We start from the raw sequence: 4,820 nt of genomic DNA, 5'->3' as shown, positions 1-4,820 counted from the left end.
ATATACTGAGTACGACGACAATGATGATGTTTAAAGAAGGCCAGAAGGATAAGACAAATCAATTTGGAAAGACTAACGTAAGAAAACTGTATAGGTGAAATTAGCAATATTAACTGTATTGAAAATTTCTGAAATTGCAGGCCAAAAACAAGGGAATAAAAAAATAATAAATAATCAAAAAGCCAACTATCAAAATAACATAAAATCATCTAGACATTCCAAAACCTATACAACTTTCATTATTTCATCCACGAACAACATACATTACCAAACATATAACACTTCCATTAGAGTTCATAGTTTCAACATAACAAAAGTAACATAAACAAGTCTCAGAAACATACCATAACCAAACCCGACTCAGAACTTATCCACCGTAATACCATCCCTGCAAACGTCATACGCCTGTCTACTCCTCGACTTCTTCAAACCAGCAGTGAAATGCAACTTGGACCCTTCAGAAGTGATGCAAGTTACTTTAACCCAAATCATGACTTTTGTTTTTAGTCCTTCAATATCGGTTAGCTTTCCTTGTTCAAGGTAACCGGTTACACTGGTTGCGAACCTTAAAACTGATGAGTCTCTGTAACCGACTTCACAGATTGTGGGTATGAAGACGGTTAACTTTTTGGTTTGTTCATCAAACTCGTAGTTTGTGGCATCGCGAGGGAATATACCCACCGGCAAGTCGTGTTCCTTGAGGAGTTCGCTCAGTGGTTTTTGCATTTTTCCTGTAAATGTAAAATTACAAAAATAGCGTTGTTCATAGAACTAATTTGGGTTGAACCGTTGAACTCAAACACGACCCGTATACTTAAAAGCATGCAAGCTGAACATGATCCGTTGAACCATTCATCTATGCAGTCGATATCACCGATATATCATTGATATATCGCTTATCGGTCCCTTGGTGAAATATCAGTCAAAATATCGGTACCAATAATATCAGCGATATTGACCGATTTTGGACTAATATTTGAGCGATATATCACCGATATTCTCGATATCAGAGTAAAGTCTTGGTTATCAACTTTTAGTGTTCAATGTTAGTGTTTTAAGTCTTAATCAATTCTTACTTGCTACAATTGTTAGTGCGTTGCAAGTTGCAAAAGGTTAATTTGTTAATGGTAGAAGACTATACTGAATTATTAGTGTTAAATTGCTATATATATTAATTTTACATGATATTAAAATTACCGATATCCCAACGATATCTCACTGCGATAACCGATATCTCAGATATCAGTCCTTGACAGACATCCCATATTTTTCCACATTAACTGCTTAGCCATTTATATAAACGAGTTAAACGGGCTGATGTGTTAGCGGGTTGTAATCAAGTTGTAAATATGCTAAACTGGTTAAAGGGTCGTAAAAAATAAATTTAACGGCTGTAATCAGGTTGACAGAACAGCCTACATAATTAAAAGGACCGTAAACGGGTTGACGAGTCAGCATGTTTTATTAAATGGGTTAAACAAGTCAACCAAAAGATGCCCCGTTTAACCATATGGGTTTGATATGTAGCATTTTACCGGTTTGATCGATTATTTAATGCTATAGAAAAACATAAAAAGCATTTAGTACCCGAGTCAAAACATTTAATCAAACGGGTTAAACAATGGCAATTCATACCCTCCGGCCCAAAATAATTGCCAGTAAAGAAAAAGACACTTTAAGCAGACTGAAAATTTTACCCTTATTAAACGCTTTCTATGTTTTTTATAGTAGCTTTTTAGAAGGGTTTACTTATGTTAAGCCCACAGAGCAAGTTAAGTTTTAGAGTTTCTGATTTTTTTTCCTATATATAAGATTCTCTATTCTTTTCGGTGCTTTCTTTTCTTTCTTACATTTGCACCCTTACATTTTATATTTATACATATGCATATACCTTTTCCTCTTACAATGCTGAATCTCAGCATTTTCCATTGGAAACGCGGGTTCCATTGCAATCAAGGCTTTAATTGTCACATCCCATTTAACAAATCTCATTTAACAAATCGTGGAAGTGTAAAACGGAATGTAAAAGACATCTTTGATATTAACCACATTGCTTATAAAGAACAATACAAACTAATTTACAATATTTTACATTGATCTAACTTTGTTTACAACTAAGCGAAACAAACTAAATCCAGCCCATTAAACGGCTTTACTTCTTACTAGCACACTTGCATCAATTAAGCGGCGATACAAACTAATTGTGTTTTGATTACACTCCAGCCATTTAGCGATGTTCACGGGATTAATTTGCTAATTTAAGGTTGTTATAATGTTATATGATTAATGATTTATGCATTATGTGGAAGTCTAAAGCCGTTATAAGAACAAATTTGTTAAAAACTGAGATTTGCGGCTTGAACTAAGGTCACCGGAATACTCACAGCCATCGTCGGCGGCTGACTTGCCGGAAAACGGGGATTGGGGGTGGGTTACGTGCTGGGTAAAGTTATTTTATATATTTTAATATAATATTTTGAATATGTTACACTTTACACCCCTCATGTTTCTATTTGTTTTAAATCAGATTTTAAAGTATATTTACGTAATAAACCTTGAATTTTGAAATGTTTTGTAAATGAAATAAAATTAATGTACTTGAAAACTTTTCAAATTGTACCATAATTGTTTGCTAATTGTTTAAACATTAAAACCTGGAGTTTTGTTAATTGATCGAAATAATAGAAGACGAACGAACGATGAACTTCAATCGTCGGGATTATTTTATTAATGATAAATAATAAATAAAATACATCACGGGTTAATGAATAGAAATTTAAATCCAAATACCAATAAAAATTGACGAATATCAAAGATTAGGCCGCGGTTCAAATTTTGGTAAATTAACTTTCAACTGTTAATCGTTTTCTATAATTAGAGTGTCTGTAGACGCGTTTTCTTTGTGGCCTTGGTGTTTCCATAGGTGATTTAGGCACCTCATCTTCCTGAACTACCTTTTTGGGTATCTTTCTGGGTTTGGCTTTGAAGTTTTCTTTAATTGTTTGTTTGTTGTGGTAGATGCGCGTTTCAATGTGCTAGGTTGAGTACTTTGATCATCATGAGCAGTGGGCTCTGAATCTGTAGCTGTTGCTACCGAAGCATTAGCAGTTTGGGCATGTTCTTCCTCTTTAACTATGGTTGACGATTTGGAATCCTTCATTCTTGCAAAGATCTCATTGTTCAGAGAGGCAGGGGAGGTAGGGGTGATACCAAGAACTTAAGGAAGAACTTAGGAACTCAAGCTAGAGAACTCAAGAACACTCAAGAACTCAAGAGAGAACTAGAGAAGATATAAGAAAGATGTTTTTATTTCTTTCAAGGGATGGTTTACAAGTGAGGGGAAACCTTCCTTTTATAGGCAAGGAAATGCTACCTAACCTCATAAAAAGACACAAGGTCCATACCTATTGATTAAGGGCCATACTTTATGACATAAGCCTGACATCATTTTCTTTATACATGAACTAATCCTAACTAACCACTTTAGGAGTGATTAGGCTTAAAACTCACACATAATACATAATTAAGAAAATATTATTCAAGACACACGATTATTATTGACTTCTTCCATGGATTAAAACTACTTTGATCATTAATTTCCAGTTGGATCTTTTGTGCTGTTATTTTGAGGCCCTGGCAAGAGGTTTTGTGCCAGGAGTGTTTCTATAAATACTCTTGGGAGGGGTCCAGAAGCTCACTGAAACTTGAGGGGTATCTGCTTCGGTATCTATTTCTTGTAGTTCTTTCTCACTTGAATTTTTTGGGATTTCATTTAAGTCTATCATCCAACAATCTCCATATCTTTTATTTGAAATTCCTTTAAAAACTTGTGCTTCAAAATGGTAATTGATTGCCTTTTCCCAGTCTCGTACCCACGGATGATTTTCTGCATAAAACTTTTCCTTTCAGGACAGAAGCATGTAGCTTGTTGGGATCAACATTGTTTGCTAAGGCCATTTCTTTTCGAATTTGCAACCAAGACTCGTAAAAATTTGCTTTGAAGAACCAACTTGTTGGATTCAAGTTTGACCAAGAGTGGATGAATGTGGTTGGGACTCTGTAGGCTCTTTCTTGACTTGTATGTGGATTAGGTTTTTTGAAGCGGGCGATTAGATATTTTTTTGGTGAGGAACCAATAATTTGTATCCATTTTTCAGTAAGGAGGAACTCTTTCTAACATTTTTTGAGTATACTTTGTTCTTCAGGTAACTCACCTAATTCAAGGAAGTACGTGGCTAGCTTCGCGGTATTGAAAGAGACAGCTATAGTGAATGCTTCGAACAAGCACTAGAAAAAACACAACATTTCTTTCGTCAAGGTAGATGGATTGCTTATATGGAAGACATGAAGAAAAGGGAAATCTGGGTGAAACCTGCCCCCTTTTGAGAACTTTCTCTCCTTTTCCAGAATGATTGACATTAAATCTGGGTGACACCAATTTCCATTTTCTTTTCAGACAGCATTATCCCATATTGTTGGACAATTGAGTGGAATTTTTTGAGTAATTCTATATGGGACTCTTCATCTTTGGAGAACAATAATATATCATCAATGTATACTAGCGCATTGGTTAAGTTAGGCTCAAATATTTTCACCATTGCTTTCTGAAAGGTGGACGGTGCAATCTTCAACCCGAAAGGCATCACATCCCACTGGTAGTGATAATTTGGAATGCAAAATGCTATCTTCGGCCTATCATCTGGTTTGATTCCCAGCTGCCAGAAACTAGCATTGAGATCAAATTTTGACAATACTTTTGCGTATATCAATGACTGGAACATGGATTTTTTTATGAGGAAGTGGAAACTTATCATCTGCTA

At 35.2% G+C, this 4,820-nt stretch overlaps 1 pseudogene; it reads right to left on the bottom strand.

The window, feature by feature from the left end:
* Positions 1-217: 217 nt before the first annotated feature.
* Positions 218-3,160, bottom strand: LOC143601535 (uncharacterized protein At5g01610 pseudogene; annotated as a pseudogene).
* Between the last annotated feature and the right edge of the window lie 1,660 nt (positions 3,161-4,820).

Source organism: Bidens hawaiensis, unplaced genomic scaffold (assembly GCF_021521415.1).
Source record: "Bidens hawaiensis isolate Kalapana, Puna unplaced genomic scaffold, B.hawaiensis_p1.1 tig00056654_1, whole genome shotgun sequence".
In the NCBI taxonomy this organism is placed as follows: Eukaryota; Viridiplantae; Streptophyta; class Magnoliopsida; order Asterales; family Asteraceae; genus Bidens; species Bidens hawaiensis.
The sequence above is the reverse complement of the archived record's forward strand: the minus strand, read 5'-3'. Positions and strand labels throughout refer to the sequence as shown.